Source organism: Motacilla alba, chromosome 6 (assembly GCF_015832195.1).
Source record: "Motacilla alba alba isolate MOTALB_02 chromosome 6, Motacilla_alba_V1.0_pri, whole genome shotgun sequence".
NCBI classification, from domain to species: Eukaryota; Metazoa; Chordata; class Aves; order Passeriformes; family Motacillidae; genus Motacilla; species Motacilla alba.
In genome coordinates this window covers 24,534,832-24,561,942 of record NC_052021.1, presented here as the reverse complement: position 1 = coordinate 24,561,942, position 27,111 = coordinate 24,534,832, and positions in this window count along the sequence as shown.

Below are 27,111 nucleotides of genomic sequence, written 5' to 3'. Positions count from 1 at the left end.
TAGGAAGGTTTTTCTGGTTTTGTCCTTGTGCTGTTGGGTCAAGAGGTTAAATACCCCAGGACAGATGGCTATCCTCTTGCACGCAGAAGCAGGTTTATACTTCATGAGATGATACAAGGTTCCCCAATAATTATGTTAATGCAACAAATTATTTCCTTCAGAGCTCAATGTTGATCTGTGTGTTCACGTGTAGGTGAAAAATTACCGAGGTGCAAAAGGCAATTTGAAAACCAATTCACTGCTAATTTTTCCCTGGGAGCAGTCCAGTATACAGGCCTTGCTCAACATCTACACAACCCACTGCTGCAGTTGCCTGCCTTGGTATGCAACACCACTGGAATGCTCTGTGAGACAGGACCTGAGCTTCAAAATATATCTATGTAGAAAAGACAAACAGATACAGCAGGATGCAAAGAATTCTTTGAAATTCTTCTTGGCACAGATGGTTGAATAGCACAGCTGGAGGGAATGAGACCTCAGGTAGGATTGCTGCCAGAGATGGGAAATATTGACAGTAGTTACAGTTGTGGAGAAAGAATTTTGCATTTGTTGCCATCGGTGTTTGTGAGGATTATGCTCAGGTAATTGCCCAGGAGACTCAACTGTGGGTCATTTCATCATGAGAATGTCAGAAAGATGAGGTAGATTAGCTAGTGGCAGGGAGGCAGCACACATGAAGGGTTCCTCACATACCTAAACGAATAAAATTGTCCTGGAAGTTTTAAAGCCTTGCCACTCATTCCTCTAACATAAAGCCACTTTATGTCTGAAAGAGGGTGTTCACATGAGTTTGGAAGCTAATTTATTGCAATAGTTGGAAGAGGATAGAATAAATAAATAGAATAAACCTGCACCATGCATGCATTTTGTTCTCTAGACAAACTGTGTCCCAGCCATCTATTACTAAAGAACCTTTAAAGTTTCCAGGCTCCAGACACAATGGAAAGGTATTTACATATGCCTTCAAACAAGGGGGGACCTCAGAGATTGGAATATCCAAATCAAACACTTGCATCTCTAACCCCTCTTCAGAGTTAGGCTTCCGAACACCTCTGATTTTGGCAATGGTTTAACTCTAGAGCAGAGTAGAAACTTGAACCTACCACTCCTATCCCAGCTCAGCTGGTACTCAAATCATTTGCCCATCTGTGATCTGCACTAGCTGAATCAATCAACTCACATGAAAGGCAAATGATCTCTTAAGCTTCTTATAATAGAATCATTTCTCTTTCTCACCTTAGGTAAACAACTTCTTGGAAACCATCCTAAGTCAGCAAGACTGAAGCAGCATCTGATATAATAAGTTAATGCTTCCAGCCTAAGAATTCAGAAAATAAAAAAAGAAAGAAAAAGAAGACAGCAACTTTCACAAGTAATGGGATCAAACTGATAGGTCCAGTGATGGTGGATTGTACTCATGGATATGTCAAATACTGCAGAGGGTTGTAATTCCAATGAAAACTATTGTTCTGCATCTGTACTGTTTCTTCCTTTAATTATGCATCAGTTCTACTGAAATTGCTTGTGCCTATTCACATGCACATTTACCTGTTCCTGCTATTAAATCAGTGGCATCCATATCACCTGAGACCAGCCAAGCTTGCAAATACACCTTCTCTGGGAAAAGAAATTACTATTTTAACAGAAAGCCATGAGAGGCCAGACTGGACATCCTGTGAGGGACAGTCAAATGAGAGTTAATGTGGTCTCTTGATTCCCAGAGTTAGCTGGCCAGGGAACTCTATTCTGAAGAAACAAGAAGAAACACAGAATCACTTAGGTTGGAAATACCCTTAAGATCAAGTCCAGCTGTAAAACTGACAGTTCAGACCACCACCAAACCACATCTTCCACAAATATCTCAAAGCTGGTGAGCCACTTTCCTGGGCAATCTTTTCCAGTGCTCCATACCCTTTATGTGAAGAAACTTTTCCTAATATCCAATCTAGACTTTACCTAACCATGCAATGCAAGGCTGCTTCTTCTCATCCTATCATTTATAAGTAGCATCAGAGGAGAAGCCTCAAATGACACAGGAAATACATTCTCTGATACAGCCTTTTAAGGACAGGGGCAGACAGCATTTAAAGCAAAGCTATAATACACCAGCTTTAGTTTATCAGCTTGGGTATTGGATCCCAATAATGAGCAGAGATGTTTCACTGTAGCTCAAAGCCCAGTGTGAAGGAAAAATCAATTTCTGGTTGAGATTATAAAGGCTCCTATTCTGATTTTACGTCCTTGGTGTCTAACATTGGAATTTTTCCCTACTTCAAACAGCGTTATAAGAAATAAGAACACAGACAAAAAGGGAAGCTATAAATGCATATATTTGCGGGAATAACAATAGAAAACAAGGAGTGCTTCACTTCACTTCACAGCAGCAGTGCTTGCTTGAAGTTCAGAAACAGAAATGTCAGGTCCTGTTCCAGATCTCTTGCCCAAGAAAAAGTGGGAAGAAGAGAATTGTCCAGAGACAAGCAAGTGGATGAGTCTTTTCTGGGTAAATAGCACAAGTATCACCTTCTCTGAGGATATTGGTTACTGAAAACAGTGCAATATGAAACAGAGTATAGGTTCTTTCTGATGGTGATGAGTCTTCGTTTTAAAAGCTGAGGTAAGTAGTGGGAATTTAGACTTGATTCCAATAAGGAGAAACTGTTGAGGACTGAAAGGTGGAAAGCAATGCAGATGAAAGTGATCATAAGACAGCAGAGGAAGGGAAAGAATCCAGGAGAATGGGGACAGTGGACTTTAAAAAAAAAGTGTCAGACTTGAACACATTCAGAACTGTGAGGGATGGTCTCTTGGGAAGATAATCTAAGGTAGGAAGGAATGCAGAGGATCTGGTAGTGCTGAAAGGGACTGTACAAAAAGCACAATAGCAGCCTATCCTGGTACAGAGCAAAGCTAGAGAACATAGCTTGAAACCAATATGGTTACATTAGGAGCACTTTAAAGGCTGAACAATCAAAAAGCAACTGTATAGAAAGTGGGAACACGAACAAGCATCTCAAAGTATAAAAGACTAGCATAAGCAAGCAGGGATAAATCAGAAAGGCTAAGGCACAAGTTGAATTACAACTAACAAGGACATAGAGGCAACAAAGGAGGCTCTATAAATACATTAAAAGAAGAGAGGAAAGAAAAGCATAAGCCCATCAGTTAATGGACATGAACAAATCTGACGATGCTGAGAGTGCAATGTTATCTCTGCAACAGCCTGCAGAAAACCAGGTTACTTGTGACCCAACACTTAACACAATCTTAATAGGACAGAATGGGGAACAAGTTGCAAACTGCTTAAACAAGTTAGAGCTTGCTAGCCCAGGGATATTAAAACATAGTAAATTCAGGTGTGAATTTACCCCTATGACTCAGCACCCACCACCAGTGCTGCGCAACTGTATCCACAGAATAAGTGGGCAGATGTATTGTTCCAGAAGCTTGTTGGTGTCTGACCTTGGCAAGGAGGTGGGGATAATGAAGCACCCAGAATATTTCTGGAGATAAGAAAAAGTACATTTTCTCAAAGGCAAATTTCAGCATTCTGAAGACTTTTTTTTTTTTTTTTTTACCAATTCCCTGAATCTGTTCATCTGAGAAGTGTGAAAAGGGCCCCACAGTTACCAGTTCAGTGCAATTGGGTAATTCCAGCTTGGCTCTGCCATTTTCCATGGAGGCCAGCCTTCGAAAAGATATAGAAACAGTTCCTGTAGTCAGAAACTCAACTCCTTGGTGCTATCAGATGTGCTACCCAGCAGTTTCTGCTGCTAAGTCAAGGTACAGACAACCTCTCATGCTCCATGTTGGAATCTCTCCTGGCTGGCCAGGATGTCTCCCTGCCTACCATCCTCCATATGGCCCAGACCAGATGAAGTGTGTGCTCTCAGGACTCCAAGTTTTAACTGTCCTCTATTAATAACCCAGATTCTTCTTTCTACAACACAAAGTGACTCCACAGCATTTTCTGGTAAGGGAAATTATAGCTTGGCATCTGTTCTTTTCCCTGCCAGAACCAGATTGCTCATCTTATTATATCTTACAAAATTGCTCAAGACCTGCAAGGAGAAAATGGATTTTCAATATGGCCTCTTTTTTTTTTTGTTTTAATAGGCATGCTTAAGATCATGAAAAGCACCGTGCCACTTTCCAAACACACCACAGAGCTTTTGCAAGGACAGACATCATAAGGGCATTAGGAAATAAAACTGAGGAGCTCCAAAACATAACATCCCAACACTGATACCAAGATCATCTGTTTGATTAAAAACCTCAGTGCAGTACTGTCACATTTCAGCTCAGCTGGGAGCAAGTCTACCACTTAACCCTGGCTGGTGAGTGAAGACAGCAGAAAACATCTCAGGACAAAAAAAAAAAAAAAGGACATTTTGTAGCTATTCCCCTCTCCCACAATCTCTTCATTTGCAGGTAAACTGAACTCCCACAGCTGGAATTTCTAACTGAGACACAAAGGACCTTTTAAGAACATGACACAATGGCACAGGTTCAAAAGAGGAGGCACCCTGGCAGTTAGGATTTATATTCCTATTCACTTTCACCCATGTTAGGGAATAGAAGGACCACCCAGCCAGGAAGAGCTGTGTATCTGCATTCAGCTGTGCTCTCTGCTGAATAGAGGTTACATTAAATCAAAAGGGAAGATAATTCTTGACTTTTATCCTGCTGCCACACCTTGCCAGCATGATGAAGTTGACAACCACCTGCTGGGTTACACATGGCTTTCCTAAGCCTCACATGAATCCACAACAGAAATAAAACTCCAAGAGATCAGGATCTGTGGAAAACAGCATACCCTTGCAGGTAATGTGTCTTCTCCAAAATCTTCTCAGAACAAGTCAATGTCTCCATTCCAAGAAGTCATTTGAATTTCTTTATAGGGCAGTCCAGCTGTTATATTTGCCAAATGACATCCAGAGAATAGAGAATATTAATAAATAGCCATTATCCATATGGTGCTCACATCATTTGCTTCTATGTCATGTACTATTGCCCCTGCACCACAAACCTACACAGCCTGAAGACTCAGCCCACAGCTGGCCATGTCTCAGAGGCATTTCCAAGAGGCAGCACCTACACACAGATCTCAAAGCAGTAGACAAGCTCGGAATAGAGTCCAGCTCCAGCATGAAAGATCAGCCTTTGGTGGCTGCTGAGAACCCCAGAACACAAAACTCAGGAAAAGAAGAATATCTCACTTCCAAGTCAAACTCCCACATCTCTTAGGCTCACACTTCTGGTTTAGCCTCTTTACATGTCCTCTTCCATATCCCTGCTCAGTCAGGCCTTAGCAGAATTCAGAAGGGAAACCACAAATATGGTATAAGCTTCTAAAAGAAAATATTAACTCCAAAATTGCCATATTGACATTATTGAGGAAATTATTACTGTAAAATTGCCTTGAGAGACTGTCTCTGTCACCTCTCTGGACTCCCAGTTCAGCAGATTCAGCTCAGGGACACCCATGACTAATAACTAATGTTGCATCCTGGTTGTGGGTCAGCAGCTGAGCACAGGGAGCTTTTCCTCCCTCTTCTCAAGCATCACAGAAGCAGCACACAAGATGCTTCCCCTTGCAGGAGAAGCAGCTAGAACCATCTCAGTAAAGCAGAGGGGTCAGGGTGAGAAGCACTGTACCCTGGAGAGATGCAGTCTCTATTCCACAGGTGTGCAGCTCAGCCAGGTAATGTAGCTGTGCATAAGCATTTTCATTTTCTGTCCACAGGGCACACAAAACTAACCAGCACGGTACACAGCTCAGCTTAGTTCAGTAGCAGAGCTGCTATTCCAAGGGCATTCATTAGGTGCAAGTGGCTAAAGGAAACAGACACAGAACAGTGGCCATTCCCCTTCAAGTGATTTCAGAAAACACTTATTTTTCTAATCTTCTGGCATTTGATATTAAATGATCACTCCTTCACCAGTTTTATCTCCCTCCAGCACAAGTCTTCACTGCTGCTTCTCTCGAAGGACTCCAGGATCTGCACTAGTCTTCACATGTGCCATCACAACTCTTTCCATACATGCAGAAATTCTGCATTGCACTGAGAAAGATAAGGATACAGTCTGCAGAAAACTCCTTTCACCATGAAGTTTGTGCTCTTTATACCAATGATTTTAAGATTAGTCTGAACTATAGACAGAGGATCAGTGGTTCCACTTCACTGCCATTCCTTTCTGGTAATTTACAATTGGGTAATATGGAACAGCACTAAATAATGTGAACACCAAAATAATGAAAGATAAAACATAAGGGGGTTATAGGAGCTGCAGCTTCAAGTGGTATTTGCCAAGGTTGTTTTGGCCAATTTAAAATCAGTAAATGCACTCTGCATTCCAAGGGAGCAGACACCTGTAAGCAGTTTGAGAAAAACAGCCATTGAAAATGAGATAAGAGAAAGGCTATGACTGAGCTGAGTTCAGGAACATAAAAAACACTGGGACCAATTCCAACCAAGGCTCAGTCTGTGCAACCCCACCCAAGGTTAGAGGGACTAATGACGCTCACAATTTACCAAACTTGAAGACTCTGAAAAGAAATCATGAAATCCAGAGATCACCTCCATCAAATGAGGAAGTGTTCATTGAATGCCCTAAGAACTCCACTATTTAAACCTTAAAAAAAGAAAAAAATTACCACCACCTACAATCATTAAAACTGTTTTAAAAAGTCAAATTTTGATTGCAGAAATGTAATCTGGAAACAGTCTATGAATCTGAATTATGGTGAGTCATGCATATTTTATTTCCCTCTTCAAATGTAAATGAATGCCTAATGTATTTAAAGTTTCATCTATTGCCAGGTTGTTTTACCAGCAGATGTACAAAGGGAAAGAGATGACAAGGAAGCTAGAAACAAGACGGTTTCCTCAGTACTTGAAATCCTGAGTGTAGCAGCACATTAGATGTAGCCATGGTCCACATGTCCTAAATGATACAGAAAAAGACAAAGGAAAGAGTGAACACTCAAGGAGAATGGGAAGGGGGGAAAAAAAAATCTTCATCTTCATTTTTACTTGGTTGAAATGGGTTAGGTAGAAGTCGTAGCTGTGTGTCTTGCTGTGCCTACCCAGAACCACCTTGATGTTCTCAATGAACCAGCAAGTTCTGGTCTCTCAAGTATCTAAACAATGCTGAAGTTTCCTCCAATGCACAGGAAGTCATTTCCAGGAACCAACAATAACAAAATATCAGCCATCATGCCCTCCCCCTTTCCCTGATCATGTATATGATTTCTGTGTGGGACATTTGCGAAGTTAGGCAGCACAGGAAACTTGGAAGGTGGAAAACACATGGGGAAGTGAAAAGGATGTTTTCAAAACTTTCCATCTGGTTTGCCTCACCAGATAGCCCAGACCCATGAAATGTGGTGCAAAAACCATCTGTCAGCCTACTTGTGCCCTGGAGGAGCCCCAAGGAGCCTGCAGAGAGGGCAAGGTGGCACAGACCAGCCTACAGATGTAGAAGAGAGCGTGAATTGCCATAGCTTTGAAAGAATATCCAGGTGTCTGAAAAATATCCAATCCAAGAGACAAAAACAACTCAAGGCCCTATAGGGAAAGCAAAAAGCAAGTTTTGGTTTGGCAGTATCTGAGCCCCACACCCATTCTATCTTCAACAGCACCAAAGCTTTATCAAGACCAAGAGGTCTGGAAAATGACCAAATTGTGGAAAGTGAATGAGTATTTCCAGTAACATATTCCTTTCACCTAGTTTATTCCTAATTACTAGAAGCTGCTGCTCACGGAACAGTAGGCATGAGAGATGGAAGGAAACCAAAGGACCAATTAGGTCATTAATCCATCAAATTGACAGAAGATTAGTTCCTAGAGTATATTTCTTACTGTTTCGTCCAGTTTACTTTAAAAAAGCCCCAGCAGTGGAGAGTTTATCCATTCCCTTAAGGAAATCACCCAGAGCTTGTTAAATATCTCTCATCAGAACAATTTTTATTCTTTCCAGCTTACAGTTTTCCTTTTTCTTAATTTTATGTTGCTGCTCTGAGCAACCTTTTGTAGGCCATTCCCCAGCACACATCCAGCAAGTATACATGCATCCTCCCTTATCCTCTAGCCACATAAACTCTATTGAGTAATTTCATCCTTTCCAACTGCATTTTCAGTCCTTTAGATTCAGAAAAAAGTGGCAGCTTCCTTTGGGATATTTTCCCCCCCTGAACTTCCCTTCCACCTGTCTCTATGTTCTACTGTCCACTGGATTTGAAAGAAAAACTGCTACATTTATCTGCTACAAGTAGTAAGACAAAAAGACACAGATGATTATGGACTAATATCAAGTGCACCCGAGTCATTTCAGAGGGGAAATATAACACAGACGATTTTCTTCTTTCATGAGACAATGGGAAGGAAGATTGGCTGGCTGTTCACTCCTCTCTCAGTAAGAGGTGTCATGCAAATGCACATTTACCTGCCTAGCAGAAGGATCAGGCCAACCTCTGGTACAGAGCAACAAGGCAATCATGAACACAAAAAACACCCCCAGGCAAGTGTGTTCCCTACTGACACCATTACCTCCAGCCATGGCAGAGATTTGGATCTCAAAGCACCACTCCTCCCTCTAGATCAAGTCTCAACCTCCCATGGGCTGAAAAGGAGAGCAGCTGCAGTAATTGCTTGTGGGACAGCTGGCTGTAGTCAAGGTCAAGGCTGCCCTTTGCTAGATGCCAAAAATCTCAGCTGAAGGCTGGCTATACACTGGAAGGGACAGAATCCCTTCCACTCTGAGGGCTGGAAATCAGACGGGTCACACACCACAGAGCTCCAAAATGGAACAAACTGTTCTAACAAGATGGTTTTGATTAAGCAGGAAATAAAGATTAATTTCTTAGTGCAGCATCTAACGGAGTTGCCGCCTGTAATTACAGGCAGAGGAGTGCCACAGACAGCACAGCCTCTGGGTATCCCCAGGCGGAGATTCCCAGGGGAGACAGTTCTTCTCAAGGTAATTGCCTATGGACTTGCCCAAGCAGAAATACTGCAAAACATACTACACAGTAGTCCAGCACCACTGAAAGAAGAAGCTTGGGCAGATTTCCATCTGATGGCCAGGAGAGCACATCCACATGGGCAATTCCCTGCAGCCCCACTGACTTAAGAGGGAGTGACATTCACCAGCCAGAGCACACCTGGGCAAGGATGAGCTCTTGTCTGTGCCTGTCCACTGCAGGCCATTTTTTTCAACTGGAGGGGAAAGAAAATAAATGCTTTCATGGGACTGGAGAGACACAGACTGCCAGCAGAGTCCAGAGGTGGTTCAACTTCAGGTAGTGTCTGAGCTTTCAACAGATAAAAAACATTCTGTGCTCCTAGTTGAGAACAGTAGTTGAGGATCATAAGCAACAGAAAACTGCTCCTGACAACCCCAGCTCTGTCTCCTCCTCACACGAGTGGAGGAGATCTCATTAATGCATTTTTACTCCACACCATCATGATCTCTCTTGACTTTCAATGGCTTTGAGCTACAACCACACACCTTGAAGAGCCTGATAAACTCAGCTTTAAACTGATTATTGAAATATCCAAGCTGTTCATGCAATGAGTGCCAGCTGAAGCTGCACTCTCTTCACTGCTTAATCTTCACTTACAGTGACAGAATTCATTTGTTCTTTCCCACTGCACTCCTTATACCCAATTGTGCATTCCCAAACCTTCACACATACCCCTCTTCCCACCTCCAATGAGCACACTGCTTACAGGATTTCTGGAGCTAGCTCATTTAAGGGAGAGCTTATTTGTTTCAAGCAATGAGCAAAAAAAGGAAAAAAGCAAAAGGAACAACTCAATTACTGTTTAGTTGAGGATAAAACCAGAGCAGCTTTGATAACTTTATGTGCAGCAGCAACAGAACTTCATATTTAATTATTTTCCACTTCCTCTTCTGAATTCCTAAACAATTTTAAGTAGCATCAGCTCTCCACACTGCCAGAAGCAATTGCATTTAGAAGTAAGATGTCCCAACATTACTTGAAGCTGTAAACACCAAGATGCAGCTACCACACCCAGCAAGGGGAATGAAGCTCTTTCACCACCCTGCCACCACCTATGGCTTCAAGCAATCCATGGACTTACCTGAGCCTTAAGGCCTCATCTGAGTGCAAAATCCCTACACTTCTGCCACAAGTGCTTCCTCCAAGTTGCCTCCAGCTCCTTTCATTCTCCTCCAGACCAAGAGACAGAGGGAAGAGGAACTCAGAGTTCTCAATCCAGAAGCATCCTCCACATTGCTAACCTCTTGCTCCTCCTCCCCATTGCAAATTTGAAGGTTCTTTTCCTCTGCAGCTGTTCCCACTCTCTCCTGAGGGCCACAGAAGCAAGGGCAGACAGCTGCAGCTTTCTACAGAAAAGGTCACTTGCTGATTGCTTGCCAGGTGAGGGACAGTGTCCATCCCCCTGAGGAAGGCAGATATCATCTCCTCTGTGTGACATTTGCACAGTGCTTTGGAACACAGCTATGTAAATGTACAGCAATCAGAGATGTTGTTCAAATCCTTCACACCCATCCAGAGCCAACAGGGCAATACATTCAAGTATCTAGATCTGTGTACTTAACAATCAGGAATGAAGTACAGGGCCTGTAAGCAAGTCCAGGTTTACCCAGATCTGTGGCCAACACTTCACCACAGTTTTGCTGAAAAGCAAAATTCTCTCCAAAGAGAACAAAATTCAAACCCTTTGAAGAGATCACATGACACTGCATTTGTCATTGCCATGGCCAGAAAATTATCCAACCCATCAAACAGCATGTGCAGTCTTTGCAGGTGGGTCAGTGAAAGCCTGAGGCACAGCTCAGCAGGTACAGTAGAGGTCAAACAGCACTGTGGTGTGGGCACTGGTGCCAGCAGAAACTGTGAACACACATGGATTTGAGGGCACTGCTTGGCAAAGTGTCATTTTCTACTTCTCTTCCACTGAAGCCATGGGAACACTAACACTGCAACACTCCCCCACCTTCCCTAGCCCAGTTAAGTCCCAGATAAAAGATTTGGCAGTGGTGATTTACCCAACCCTCCTGTGCAGTGCAATCAAATATTTTGAAACACCACAAGTCCTGAATTCCAACTATTGAGTCTTCTTATGTTTTTGCCTGACGGATCAAAAAGCTTTTTGCACATTTTCTGTTATGTAACATGATCCACTGGCCTAAGACATTTGCCTTTATTAATAAAATACCCTGCAACAATACCCTGAAAGTCACAGGTAACTGTGCTGGCACTCCACAGGGCTATAGATATGAAATACTCCAGTACTTTTGTCCAGGGCTTTCCATGCAGCTCCCTGTTTAATGAGTCCATCACCAGGTTTAATGACCTGCCAGAGCTTTAGAAACACTCTTCCCTCCTCATCAATGATTCACATGCAGTCTTAAAGCTGTGCACAGATTAAAGAGGCTGCTGCTCTCCCACCTCGCTTCAACCCAAAGTGGTTTTAAATATTTCATCTCACCACAGAACTCTTCTGTACACATCCCAAAGGTGCTCTGAGAAGCTCTCACCAGGAGTTCAGCATTACCTGGCAGAGGGCCTGCTGGCACCACAAGAAAGCTGTCACTGCCAGGCATGCCCACATCCTATATTTGCTTTCTTCAATGAGTGCTGCATGACCCCAGCTGCCAAGAGTGGGGATAGGATTTTCTGAGGTAGTTGATGCTTTTTATAGAGAAACAGATGGAAAGCCTGATTGCAAGGACAGAATGAAGAAGTTCCTGATCTGTAATTATTGGGGTCAACAGGAGTTTTCCTTTGACTTCAAGGGAAATGGAGTCATGACCCTCTTCTTCTCAGCTCTGAGGAGATTCAGAGGGTATCCAGAAACATAGGCTGGATCTTGCACTTCCCAGAAGAGCATGTCAAAGATTAGCAGTCTAATAGGATACCCATAACACCCTTACTGTGTAGCAACCCTGATGTGAGAAGTCTCACAGTCCAGGCTGCCATAGAGACTTCCCCTCTCCCGCCATGCACAAAGCCAGGCTCTGCCCTGTGGTGCAGTCCTCACAACCACGTTTTTGGTCCCAGGGAAAGGAGAGCCAAGTAGCGCAGGGAAGAAGGTGAAAAGACCTCGAGCCACCCCCCAGCTTTGCCACCAATGGCTGGATTTTGCTGATATCACTCCAAGCCACCACTTTGCCTTCTCCCAGATGGGAATGATACAGCAGATCTCACATTCTAAGCCTCTGCCAGCTTAGTGGTCCATGGCTAGCAGCCACAGTCTCCACATGCCTGTAGTCATTCACAACACAGGAAAGGTTCCTCAGAAGATCACCCTGGGGTCCTCTGGAAAATTCCTGACCTTTGGATTTTCACTTAAATCAACTTAAACCTTCAGAACCTTCATGGCACAGAAGAGTCTGCTCCCCACAGAAAAAGCTCCCTTTGCAGCATCTGTCCATGGTCAGGAATGTGGATGAGGAACCAGATTATTCCCCTACACTACCAGGGACAGTACAGCAGGTAATACTTGGTCACATAGTTTCTTTGGCCTAATTTCTTCTCTCACTCCATAATGGAAAATGTGGAAAAATTTCCTTCAAGGGATGGAGTCACATCAGTCCACAGCAGATATGGCCAAATAATGAAAAATGTTATTTGTTGGCACACTCAGAATATGAAGCCTTGCCTTCTCCTGTGTAATTCAGCCTTTCCTGTATGAGGAAGAGTGATGACCTCTGTAGGCCTGCGAGGGGAGACCTGACTGAGAGAGAATACAAAGATGCCTTTACTTAGTGCAAAACCAAACAAAAGTGAGCAATAAAGCACTGCAGAAAGCAAGCAGGTAAGTACTTGTGTTTTATCTTCAGTCAATACCTTTTCAGCATGGCTGATCTCTGAAATCTGATTTCATGTAGTTCTGCAAACCCATACCCCTGGGAAGCTTGCATTGCTCCAGCCAAGCATTAGCTCTCACTTCATTTGTCCACACAGTCTCTACACAGCTGTTATCTTGACATCAAAGCAAGCTTAAACAAAAACATAATCTCTCCATAAAGCACACCTCTCTTCTCAAATAGCTGTTGCTCTCAGGTGTCCCTTTCCATGAAATCCATCACCAAACACTTTGCCTTCCTCAGTGAAGGGAGGACATTCAGAGAAGAGAGCTCTGTAGTACATCACAGCCTCAATTTGCTGTGGCTCATTGCCTCTTTCTCTCTCACTCTAATCCTTCCTGGAGGTGAGAGGGCCATGGCAGGGGTTCTTGGCCAGAGTCACTGCAGCAGCCACGGAAAGATTCATGGAACATCCTCACTGTACAACAAATCCATCCAGAAAAGAATGTGGCAAAAGAGAGCCTTTCAGTTAAAGGGCTGTGTGATGAACAACTGGACCTTGAGGTGGATGAAGGAACCAGATGATAAGGCAAGGAAATATTCACTGCCTGAATGTCAATTCACTTCTTCCTTCTTTCATATCCCTTCTTGTCTAATGACTCAAGGCTGTCAATGAAAGGAACTGATCAATGCAGTCCAACCCATGCCCAGGAACCACTGTGGTTCCCCATGACCCCCCGTCAGCTCCAGCTGTCTTACACTGCTCAGCACAGGGTGAATGTCCATGGTTCTGCACAACCCCTGCCCAGAAATCCTTGCAGTATAACCACAGCACCAAAGCTCTAGGTGCTGGTCTATTTCTAAACTGCCTTCAACTCAGCTGTCTCCAGTGCAGCTCATCCAGAGAGCCACACCACAGCCCTCCCAATGAGCTCCTCACTGCAGTAGTGGTGCCAACACCTGGACACCCCACTAAGCCACCAGTGCCACCAGGGCTGCCAAACAAAGAGCCATCAGGTACCCACTGTGCTACCAAAACCCCTACATATTCAGGAAGTTTGAATCATATGGAAATCAAGATTTATCAAATCCCAATCATCTCCATCCCCAGCAGAAGCTGGGTGACCTTAAAGAAGTTTTATGGGGTTTCAACTTATCCCAGGTTATATAAAATTGCTGCAGGAGTCTCAAAGATGTGAAACATGGGTATGAGAGTGCAATTATGTTAGAGTTGATTGCATTGAGGAGTTAAGGTTAGTGGAACCAAACTCAAGCTGGTGTGAATCATCACAGTTCCACTGGAGGGAACAGTTACATTATTTACTCAGGATGAAAATCTGTTTCACTAAGTTGAACAGAACAAGAAAAGGGCTATAAACAGAATCAGACTTATAAAACAGTAAACCACAATTTTCTGTCCTTAAAATAAGTCTCTCTCCAACACTAGATTTCAAAACTGGGGCCATGTCAGGTGAAAGGCAAGACCCTCCACTTGCTGACTTACACAAAAAAGCATATAACCTGATGACACCTGTCAGGCATAACTCACTTGCCACATCAGGAAGCAGAGCTCATAGATGGACATGCCCAGCTGCCCCTCAGTCACCTGAGAACATTGTTTATTTTCTCCAGATGCAAAGCCAGCTCTACAGATTGCAGCACAGGTGTTGGATTTTGGAGCCTGAGGCTCCATGCTTGCTTCTACTACAGCTACACCTCAGCAAGGCTTTCAAGTTGTGTCTGAACCAGTCAGCCTTCAGGACTGCCTTGCACTTTTACCAATGAATACCTCGGCAGAAAACATCCTCAGCTGAGGACCAGGGACTGGTGCCCATGACACTGGGCTCCTCCCCCCTGCAGATGCCCTCTCATCTTCCTGCTCTTCCTCTTTTCATCGAATCACTGGGAACTCCCTGAGGTCTCTGGCACAGGAAACCAGGATCAAGAACAGACCTGCAGCTCCTCATTTTTGATGCCCAGCTCTGCCATATTCTGTTTCCTCCCACTGCCCAGGTGGAGAAAACTCCTGAGAGCTCTGTTTTCTGAGCAAGTAGCATGCTGCAGGCGGCTTGGTGCACTGCAGGGTGTTGGATAGACCTGGCAACACCAGCAGTCAGAGGTGATCTCTCACACTAAATTTTTGGGATGTAGGGCTGGGGTAACAGACAAACTTTTGAGCACTTTAACCCTTCTCACATCACTCCACCTACAAAAGGTTCAGACTATTTCAGTCAACTGATGGAGAACTACAAAATGAAGGTGAGCACTTTGACTTTACAGTGCCCTGTAATGCCAGAAATTTACACCAACCTTGGTGGCCCCACAGCACTGAACCACATAATGCACAGCTCCCCAGCAGCCTCCATCCCCTGCAACAGGGCCAGACTTTGCACACTGGAGCATTAAATCAGCAATCCTCTGCTTCTCTGACATCACCATGGGACTCTGCTGCTCAGGTTTCCCTGCCAAAGGAGTTTGATTCACAGTAGCAGGCTTTTCAGCTATGGCTGTGAAGCTGATCTACATATTAATAATAATAACCCTTTACAATTCAAAAAGATGAGAAGTGGAAAAACATGAGAAAGAAAAGATGAAGCCCTCTGCAGATGTTGTCCTCACATATGGTATCCCATATGGTTGTATTTCACTGCTGCTTGGTTTTATAAGATCTCTCTCTCCAGAGGGTAACCCCAGCCCCCTTCCATACTGTGATCAAGAGATTGATTAAGAAACAGGTAACACTGCAAGCCACTTTGTCATTGCTGATGGAAGTGCTGAACAGCCACTGCTAAATTACAGCTATCAATCTCCCAGCCTGTACATGGATCCATTAATTATTTCTTCCATTACCCACAGAGACAGATGCTTCCTGTTTTCTTGACATAAGCTGTGTGGATCACTTGCCCATCTGGCTTCTGTGTGTTGCTATAATGGTAGTTTTCCCTCCGATGTCATGTTACAATTCCTAACAGCCTCCACAAGGAGACAATATTACCACTTGGCATTTATAAAGGATACTTCTCTAATCCTCCAAAATTTGTTAATTCACCCTGGAATTCCTGGATTGTGTTTTGATATACTATTAGCCCAGATGTGCAGGGGGTGTGTAAGGAAGGGAAACTGGTACCAGTGGCATGACTTGCCAAACACCATAGTAAGGATGATCATCATCATCTACAGTGACAAAGCAGACACACGAGCAAAAACCTGAAAGTTTGCTTTCCCATCAGCACACAAGGATAAGAAAGAATGAGTGCATTCCATGACCTGCTTGCTCAGGGTAAGAGGAGTCCCCATGCACAATGTGTGGCTCAAGGATGATGCTGCTTCTTTACAGTCATGCAGGACACCAATGGGAACTTGGCAGGGAGGAAGAGCAGCAGCACAAGGTGAAGCCACAGCCACACTAGCAGGGCCACCACCAGCAGCGTGCCAGATTCCACAAGATCTGACCTGTTCCCTGCACACACAGAAAGCTCCAGGGTTTCTGCAGGGAGAGGAAGCCCCTCAACATGAATTTCATCAACAGAACTGGAGCTCTCTCCAGCTAGCAGATATAGAAAGGAGCTGGCTTGGGGGATTCCCATTTCAAGTTCACACCTGGCCCATAACCTGTGAGGGGAAGATGGCCATAGATGTAACATTAGAGCAATTCTACAAATTATCTCTCCTGAGCATCAGCTTCTCCAGGCAAAGAGGAATGGGTAGTTTTGATAGCAGTTCCTTTTTCATGACTCACTTCCATGTCATTATACCAATAAGATCCTGTCTCTCCAGGGTGTTTTCCTCTAGTGATTAAAGATATGAGCCTTTGACCTTGTGCCTTATCTACACTACAAACACACACTATAACCACCTAGAAACTTGCTGCCTTTCATCCCTTATTCTTAATAAAATTGCCAGCAGACCTATTGCAACAGAATAATGAAGCTAAGCAATTGCATTCAGCTCAGTAAATCTAGGAGCAGTGCCTGTTAAAAATAAATAGAATTAGATTTTAAAAACTCTCACAACTAATTGCGGAAATGTGGAGTATTATGAAAATATCCCATCAGTTCAGCCAGAGTTCAAAAACCTCTCACTCTGCTGTTTCAGCTGCTGAAAGGACAAAGTGTGAGAAAAGATGAGAGAAGGGACTTGCATGTATCTGGAAGAGGAGGAAGAGGAGATGTCAGGACATATCCACGCACAGTGTGTGCCTTAGGGAGCTGCTGCAGGAGCTACAGACAGCATGGCCTCTGGCACAAGATGCTCAGGAAGGGAAGGAATGGTGCTCAGAAGCAGGTGCTTTGGCAGAGTGTAGGGGAGAAGGCAGCCCAGCACCTGGCTGCTGAAGTTTCAAATTTGGTGAAATTTCACTCAGTTGACATCAAAAACCTGCAGTTTATGTTGTGTTAGTGGTGCAATTGGGCATTTGTGGCATGAAGAACAAGGCAGATCTTCTTCCCAGGCAAGGCACATGGGCAGGACGTAACAGTGGGGCACAGGGTAAGCACTGCATGGTCAGGGACTCCTGACACTGCTCTGCTGAGCAGCCACACGAGGGCTATTCAGGTCCAAATGCCCAGTCTGGAGGTGCTGAAGGTATGGCCCTTTTCCAGCATTGCCTGTGCATGGAGCCTTGGAAATGGAAACCACATTTCCACTCTGGGTGCACTCTTTGGGTCTGATGGACAGGCCCACAGAAGGTCTCACCTGCAAGATCACACGCAAGATCTGTCAGGGCTCATGACACTGCCCCTTACATGCTGGGCAGCCTGAGACTGTTGCAAGATGTAAAGCCACAGAAATTTATTCAGTCCTCAGCAGGTGGTAGGAGAAAGCAACAACCATGGCTTTTCCCATATCCAGTTCCCCCCAGCAACGAGGTCATGAGGGGAAAATGCCCAAATCACCCCAGGATTACCAACAAGTACAATGAATCTCTTCTGCCTCTAACCTCCCTGGATCTCTAGGGAGAGATCCAGAAACCTCCAGTAGTTGTCACCACTACTCCAAAGTCCTTTTTCCAGCTCCCAAATCACTTGCAACTGGATCTAGACCTGTGTCTGACTTCCTGGGAGCAATTGCTGCTGCAGGTGTAAGCTGCTGCCCTGCCTTTGCACCAAGAAAGGCAATACATGTCCCAGATAGACAGAGAACAAGAAAAGGGAGCTCCATCTCCACAGTGCAGCTCACAGTAAGTGCTATAATTTATAGCACATAAATACTGTACATATACTGCTGTTTTGCAGATATTATCATCTCAAAGGGTAGGTAGGAGGTGGGAAAGCAGCTTGTAACAACTGTAGCTTAGACAGCTGCTTTCTTTGCCACATCTAATGCTGTGCAGGGAGGTAAAATAGGTCTACCCAGCAGTGCCTCTGCTTCTGCTAGGATACACTGCAGCTCCATGTGGAGCTTCTGCTGAATAATTAGTTTCAAGGAAGAATCATGTAAACAATGTTGTAGAGGCTTTCTGGGAGAAGGACAAAACCATTCCTAACTCCAAGCCCATTCTTTTCTCAGAAGAAACTACACTGTCCTCATGCTGGACTTTGGCACTGGGTCTAACACCGTCTCTGTGACCCAGCCACTGTGGCTGGAAATCTGTGGACAGGATTAATCTCCCACAATGCCAGGCAGGCCAGCTAATGGCACCTTTCAGCTGCATACAAGACTACCTTAAAAAGTTTTTTTCCACACCAAAAGAAGTTAGTCCTAATCTCCCAACCCCTCCTCCTTTCTTCCCCCAACCTGATTATTGGCCACCTGACCTTGTCCTCCCATGTCCTTATGTCAGACCCTGCAGAGCCAGTTCAGCTCACTAATCTGACAAAATATGCTTCCTTTATTCTATCCTGGGGGAAAACTTTTGGCCAAGTTTGTTTTTTTGTGCCAACTGAGTGAGTTAAATTGTCTCAGCAGGAGCTGACTACCAAAATCAAAGCTGACAATAGCTCTACCAGTAAAGATGTATAAATGGAAAGGGAAAAAAATTCAGGATCCCCTAGACATTTGATCAGCTCAGCTGCACTACTGAACTACACCCTCCATTAAACATGGCACATCTCATTTTGCACTTCTTTGTATTAGAAAAATAGGTGATTTCTCTCCTAAAGTCCACAGGATATAAGAAATCACATTTTCACTGGTCTAGTTTATTCTAGTTGCTGGATATTTTGGCTCAACTGGCCAAAAGAGTAGATTTTTCTCATTTGTGCTTGCAGTTTGCCTTGAGGAAGTTTGGCAGGATGCAGCTGTGACATCTGTAATGGTAACAGCATGGGAAAGGACTGCCAAGGCGATCCTGTTTTAGTAAGTGGAATCACACTGCACTTATGCAGCTTAAAAGAAGCCATAACATGACCCAGGACTTTTAGCACTTAGATAAATGGAGGAGACACGATGTCTGGTTCTGGAAGCCTCTGAGATCACCAGAAGCACAGCATAGCAGTGAAGAGAGTAGATCACTGTTTGCTCATCCTGTTCTTGTACAGGTGCCTGTGCTGTGACAGCACAGTGTTGTCACAGATCTCTGCTCTGACCCACCAGGGCTGCCTCAGGTCTGGCCTAGACCCTGCAGACACAGCCCCACTGTGGCCAGCAGTCCTTCTTGGCTCCTCCCTTCTTCTCTGCTTTGAGCTCTCAGAGCAAGGAAAGCTTTGCTTTTCCCTTCAGGGATGTTAGGCCAAGAATTCCCAACACTGATGGTTTGTCTGAGCAGCACAGAATTGCCATGGTTACAGCCCTATTTGTGGACTTGGGGAGAACAGCAGGATCCATGGAGCCAAACTCAAAAGCTCACTTGAACATCAGAGAGATACAACTGGGGATGAGTCAACATCAGAAGGAAAATAAATTGCTTCTCCCACCACCCAAAATGCCAAAAGGGACAGTTAGGAAAAACATCATTGCATCAGGGCTTTGAGAAATTTGAGCTCAATCCCTTTCATTAAAAGGCATAGGGAAATAACTAACCTTCATCACTGCAACTCAGTGCCCTTTCTCCTCAAGGGCAAAGTTTAATTATTCTTTCAGAAGTGCAAACTCCTTCAAGCAGTTCTCTTTGCTTCTTACTTTGTTTCAGCCAGAAGTTGTGAGGTTCTAAATGTTGTGAGGTTCTAAATCTCTGCTTCCAGCAGCACTGATGGAGGCTGTGAGAGGAGTTTCAAGGTAGAGCTGAGCCTGGAAGACACATCTCAGCTGTGTCAGCTTCCCCCTCACAAGTGTGACATGGCAGAGTGCCACAAACCCTGCAGGTGCAGGTGCAGAAGCTGAGAAGGGCAGCGGTGTGCTGACTGCCCCTTTGGGTAGTGCTACCCCTCCTAAGAGCTCCATTCATCCAGGAGAGGTCACCACCCTCAGCCCAGGCTGGACACAGCCTGAGCACAGCCTGAGGCCATGGCCTGTGCCTGTGCTCCCTCCCTCATAGCTGCAGTATGAGCAGGTACCACCGGGTCCTCAGTCATGGAACACCCTTGGTTTTGGTGGCAATTCCCACTGTGATTCACGTGGCCTGCAGAACAGCCAGCCATGCATCCACACTGCAGCTGTGCAGCACTGCCAAATCCCAGCACCACATACCCAGCAGCAAAGCTTGAACAATGGCAGCGTGCTGGAAAGCTGGCCACAGCCTCAGGGACAGTGCTGCATGACAAGTGTGACATGCTGTATGACATGTAACAAGTGACATTGCGATTCATGGCCTCAGGGGATCCTTCCCATCAGGCACAGACAGCACCAGGGTGGGGCTGGTATTTGCCCTGTGGTGCTGTGAGCCAGGATATGACCTGGCTTCTGTATTTACAGGAAAACACCCTCCAACACCACAACACACACATTGCATCACTCAGAGCCCTTGGAAAGCATCTAGAAAGCAGCAGGAGCCCACCACTGTCCCTTCTAGAGGTCACTGTCCATGAACATGACCACATGAACTCCTTTTTCAGGCTTCTTCCAGCTCAAGAGGATAAGAAGCAGGCTCACTCCTCCCATTTCATTGGGCAGAGAAGCAGTCTGAGCATGCAGAAGAGCAAGGGAAGAGCCCTCCCTGGTGCAATATGCCTGACCAGCACAGTGTGACCAGCCCTGCACCTTCTGTCATATTCTGGGATTCTTTGAAACCTGCTTGACCCCACAGAGGCAGAAGCAGCATAACACCATACAAGCTCAGGAAAAGACTTCTGCTGGTGTGAATACCCATTCCCCAGGAAAGCAGTGTATTTACAGCCCCAATTTAAACTGCTATAAGCACTATCACTAAAAACATATTTGTGTTATTATCACTGCACTGAGCAGTTAATTGCTGTACAAATATTTGTGCTGCCCACACTCATCACAGGGGCTGCTGCTGCCTCTGGGTGAACTTACTCAAAATCTGATGTGTTTTCCCAAGACTGGAAGTCTTAAAGGGGATGTCTCTATTTTAATGCTCTGAGAAACACTGATCTAAAATTTCTTTCCACTGAAGTGGATCCAGAGCAACAGGGGGACCGTTTGCTTCAGAGGAAAAGCATGATGGGGCAAGACTTCCCAGGCTACATTTTTGGACCAAGAAGTCAGGCTGAACTTACCTTTCCTCTTGTCAGCCCACTGTGACTTATTTAGATTTATCACCAGTCTTTCCTACTCCCCTCTCTCTCTCTCCCCACTTTCTTTTTTAATTAGGCCACTGAGGCCTTGTTTTAGAAACTGTCTGGATCCCAACAGAAGCTTTTAAGTCTCAGACATCAAATGGCAGGCAGTTTACTATAGTTAATTATGGTAATTTTTGCTTAGTAGTAGCTTCCCTCTGAAGAGCCAAAACTACTTAGAAAAAGCCCCAGCCTCAGGCATGAATTTCTAAGAACATATTTTTTGTCATTCATTATTTTACAAAGTTAAGTAGCAGTAGAAAGTTAAAATTCAGAAGGGAAAAAAGAGCTGACAAAAAGAATAAGCTTTCGAGGGCCATAGATAGAACCAGACAATATTTGCCTTTTGCAGGCATCAGGCCCTGCTGTGCTGAGCTGTCTCCCCCAGTGGCCCAGTAACTGTGTTCAGCTGGAAAGGTTGCTCTGAACTGCACAGGCAGCTCCCTGGCCAGCCTCAGAGCAGAGAAGGCACAAAGATATCCCAAAAATTCTCACAAGCAGGAGCTGTGAGGGAGGCGTGTTGTGGGTGCAGTGTAGGTAGCTGGCTGTCCCAGGCAGCCAGTCCCACAGGGATGCCACCCCCTTTGGATGCAGAGCATTATGTGACCCACTGCAGGACATCCCATGCAGCCACAGGCCAGCAAGATCCCAGAAACAACAGGGAACTCCTTCCCAACACCTCTCTAGGGAGATCATGTGCAGCAGCAGGGCTTTCAAAGCACCCTGACTGAAGCAGACCCTGCCTCTTAGCATGGATTCAGCCTGTGGGTGAGAACATATTGCATGTTAAAAATTAATAAAACTATGGCACTCACAAAAATGATCCACTGCAAAGAGGATGGAGTTGATTTATGCAGGGTTCTTGCACAAGGAAAAGAGGCACAAGCCAAACAGTGAGGAATTAAGAGCTACTTTCCCAACATCTTGACAAACCATCACCTTGCTGCCTGCAGATTACTCAGCCTTACATGAGCTAAATACCTTGACTTCTGCCCCTGCTTTTTCTGTTGCTAATCAAGAATATCAACCTCTATTTGTTTCACAGGATTTCCTTCTAGGTTCCCATAGGGAAAAAAAAAAAAAAAAAAAAAAAAAAAAAAAAAAAAAAAAAAAAAAAAAGCAAAAGCTTTTTGAAGAGAAGTTTGCCACATGGAAAGGAAAGGAAAACAGAAGGAGAACTGACAGTTTGCCTTTGATTCCTATGGCTACAGAGTCTGGCCAGATATTCTGGGGCTTTAATACACAGATTCTTTCTTTTATGAAGGGTCTGAAAAGGTGGTGCTTTTATCAATTACCAAAATAGGTAATCTTCAGGTCTACTTTGCTACTGATGAGTTTGTTTCATCTTCAGACTCTTTTAGGCATTTCATCTGGGAATCTAGAAGCCACTGGGAGCAGTTGAAGTCAAACTTTCAAATATTTATATTTGATGGGTTCAGAGGTATGCATAAGAATGTAAAATACAAGTTCAGAGCTTCCTGCATAACTCATCTCAGCACTGGAAGAAAGGAGGGGAAAATATATGTGTATATTCTAATTTAATTAAAAACAAGTATCCAAGCAATCACTATGGTCCTTTCCAGAAGTTCTCATTCTGTGGATGCTGCAGCTGTTTGTTTGCCAAGTGGTTTGAACAGCTTAATCATTGTTTAGTGTAAAAGAAAATAATTGATTTTTGAATTTACACTGAGACATTACACAGCACTGAGAAGACTGCCTAGATTTCCAAAAACATCTTTTAAAATAGTTTGTCTTTTTCAGCAAAGTAGATCTGGGTCTCTGCCTACTTTCAGACAATGAAATTCTGGCTCTCATCAAGCTTCTTTCCATGCAAACATGACCAGGTTTCAGATCAAATATATCTGCTGCTTTAGGCCAAAGCTAATGAGAAGGTTAGCTGGCCCCCATGGTCCCTTCCAGCCCTATTCTGTGCAGCTCTGGAATAAACACTGGGCTGGTTTGTCCTTTCACCACCCCTTCCTTGAATGCTACAATCAATCTAGAGGGCCACCAAGCAGCGGACAAGAATTTGGCATTGGGACTCAGAGCCCCATCAAAGCCCTTCAGTGCCCAGGTGGTTTCACACCCTCCAGCCACTCCAGGCCATGGTTGCAGCTTGAGGGCTCATGCCAAATGTTAGAGGCTGTGGGACAATGGACAGGCTGCTGTGCTTTATGGATTGGTGAACTACAGAGAGAAGGAGCAGTGGAAAAGATGCCAGCTGGCAGGAATAGAGCTGAAGAGTTCCATTTCCCAGGCCATGCAGCTCCACTGCCCAAGCTGAGACCTTTTCTTTCAGCAGTCATGGGCTGTGACATTTCCCTTCTGTGGCAATTAGGGAGGCCAGCCAGCCCCTCCAAGAAAACATAAGGACAGCTCCTGGAACAGTAGCAGTGGTAGAGGGAAAACAACCATGGCAAACTGCAAAACCCATCTAACCCCCAGGAGCAAAGCCCAAGGATCATTTGTTTGTGATCCCTCACACCTCACAGCCAGCTCTGCTTTCCCAGGACAGAGCCTGTCTCCTGACACACTCCTTCACTCCTTTACAACAGATTTTTGGAGTCTTGAACACCCTGCCCCAGCCCCACCAGGAAAAAAAAAAAAAAAAAAAAAGCCAAACATTACAGGTACATCAAGTACAAGTACATCAATCAAAATTACAAGAAAAGTTTCACTTCATTAACTTTCATTAACTTTCGTTAACTTTCATTAACTTTCACTGCATTATCCATGTGGTGAACATGGGGTTACAGCAAGGGAGCAGTGGGAAAACCTCAGATAGCCTCCTAAAAGTCCCTCTTGGAGAATCCCACAGGGCTCAGCTATCCAGACATACTCACTTCTGTAAGTTCATACAGGATGAGAGTAATTCCTGCAGCACCAATTCTCATGTTACACTTCAAGTCTTCCACTTCAGAATTAGGAGATTAGAGGACATAAAAAAACACCCACATCATGCTAATACCTATCTCTTAAATAGATCAAGGTACTTTATATAGCATAGCTCAAAGAGAGTGATAACAAGATCCAGGCCTGTGCTAAACATCAGTGGAGAAATCTCAAAGCACTGTATACAGACACTTTTGCTCTGAGGTCAGCGTGCACACCGGGAATTTCAGTTCCCTCTCCCAGTTCTTGCTTCCCAAATTCTGCAGTGCACATTCAAGAGCAGCTGATGCAACAACACCTGATTGGAACTTTGTTCACCCTCCTCACAACCTGCCCCACTCCTGCCTGTGCCTTTAATAACCAGCACACAAAAGATGACACGACTTGGCCGTTGCCTCCTGAGTTGTCATGAAAAATCCTCCTCTCTCATTAACCAGGCCCCTCCTTCATGCCACTGCCAACCTGAGCACGGCTTTCTTCTTACTGAGTAACCCAAACTGAAGAGCTGCCTCCTGTTTCCCACAGCTGAAACAAAACATGGCAAGTCAGGGAAAGATTTCCCTTTCTCGATCCTTTCAGCAATGCCATCACATTCTTTCTAACTACAATATGCTCTTTGGGTCCAGGGGAAAGGATTTCCATGTGTCCCAGTTCATAACATGCATTGGGCCTGGGGATAGAAAGACAGAAGTAATGTCACTATCCTGGTGAAACCTGTGTTTTGTTGGAATGTGTTTGTTGGAATGTGCCTGTCTCCACATCACACAGTTCTGCAAGGCCTTGGCAAAGGACACCTAAAAGCCCCTGGGTTTGTGTCATTTGTCCTGAAGCTGAAATCATTTGTCCACAGAGCAAAGGAGAGCCCTCTTCTTCTGAACCAACCAAACAAAAAAGCAACAAAAATAACCCCAACAGAACAAGGGAAGAGAAAAGGGTTTAAATGCATGAAAAAGTGAACCACTTACCTCATCTCTCCCTGCTCAGCATCTGTTCAATCCAAGCCTCCAACCCTCCCACATAGGTACAAAGGAGTCACCTGTTCCTCTGTCCATCAGCAGCCAAAATCTTGCCTGAAGATTGGCCTCAGCACAGCATACTTGGACCAGCCATCAGCTAACAGCATCACACTGCTCTGCCCCAGGAAAGCAAGTCTGTGAGAGGAAACTCTATTTACTTGTCAAACACAGCGAGCTAGAGGCACCAATTTCACTGTCTGTTTTAGTAGTGTTGCCTTTTCATCAGCTGCCTCAGCTCTGTCTGGGGTCGGGCTCCCCCCACCCACACCTTGGTAATAGTGCTGCTTTTATGGCCAGATCTGAATCATTGCTGGATAGAGCAACCCCAATGAGAGTTTGGTCAATTAAGAGCACTAAACTGATTCTGTGCTCTTCTTTGGCTTGTTAAGAACTTGAGTTCAAAGGGATTTCCACTGCCAAGAAATCAATTAGAGTGGTTGCAGGAGATACAGAGGAGAAAGATGCAAGCAGACACGCTGATTAAAAAGGTTCCCATCCCATGGTTGTGTTTCCACCTGCCAGCTCTTCTGCCTGTGCCATAGTCCCAAAGGAAGATTCTTTACAGTTTTCCTTAGTCCAGTTCATAGAAATTCAGCCTGAGGAGTTTGGAGCCCATTTTGTGGCTACATTTGCTCAGACTGGTGGACTTTCCATGTGGCAGATCAGAGAGAGCTCAGGGGAGCCCTCCCATCAGGACTGGGGCAGCCACATGAGGAGCATCTGTCAGCCACATAGTAAAGGGAAGGGAAAGCATTTCCTCATCCACAGAACACTTTAAACTCTCAGAACTTTTGGAAAATAGTGACTCATGCCCTGCTTGGGTGCTTTGGTTTCGCTGGCTGCTGTGAAACCCCTTCTCTCTCCCCTGGGTGTGACTGTGGCAGAAAGCCTCCCCGTGGCCACATCCTCATGGAAGATGTGCATTCCCCACCTCCTCCACCAGCAACTACCACCTGAGGACCCCTCTTATGCCACCTGGTGCCACACTCCAACTTCTGATGACAACCATGGGCCCAAGCAGGTTACATAGCATCAGTAGGGTCTTCCTTTTGGGAACATCAGCTCTGTGCTACTTCCCATCCCTCAAAGCACCACTGCAGAGCAGCCAGCCCTTCTGCCTGCTCCCCAAGCGCTGCCTGCAAGGATCCCCCCTCTCACAACTGGTTGCACCAAGTCTGGTGCAAGAGCAAGTCACTGTTGGTCAAATCACTTGAACTTTCCATGTCTCCTTCAATGATCTGTCAAATGATGTTGATAATATCTCACTAACTCACAGTAAGGCTTAGTTAATCATTTTAATGTACAAGAAGATCTCTAGACATTTGTTATATGCACACACATAGGCAAACTGTGTTCTGCATGAGTGCCAGCCCATGACTGAGCACATCTCAGGGTCTCTAGCAACCAGCATGTGGTTAGCAAGTGGGAAAGTACCAAAAGTTACCTGTGGACAGATGGCAAAGCCTCCCCAGCCTCACAGGTACCTGTTCTGTATTTGTGAAGTACCCTGTCCATTTCTAATCACTGCCCAGCCTACAAGCAAGAACTTCCTGTATCAAAGCAGCAAGATGAGCCCCTGCCTAATTAAAATTAACCAATTATGTTGTGCAACAGCTTATTCATTTTGATATGCATAACTAAATAATTATTGCAGGTGTATGCAAAAGAGGCTCTAGCTTAATAAGCTCCCTATTTTGTTTGTTTTTGACCAGAACAATTGCCTATGAAGAAAAATCAGAGAGCTTTAGGCAGTTGTTATTGTTAAAAAACACAGTTTGTGGGGA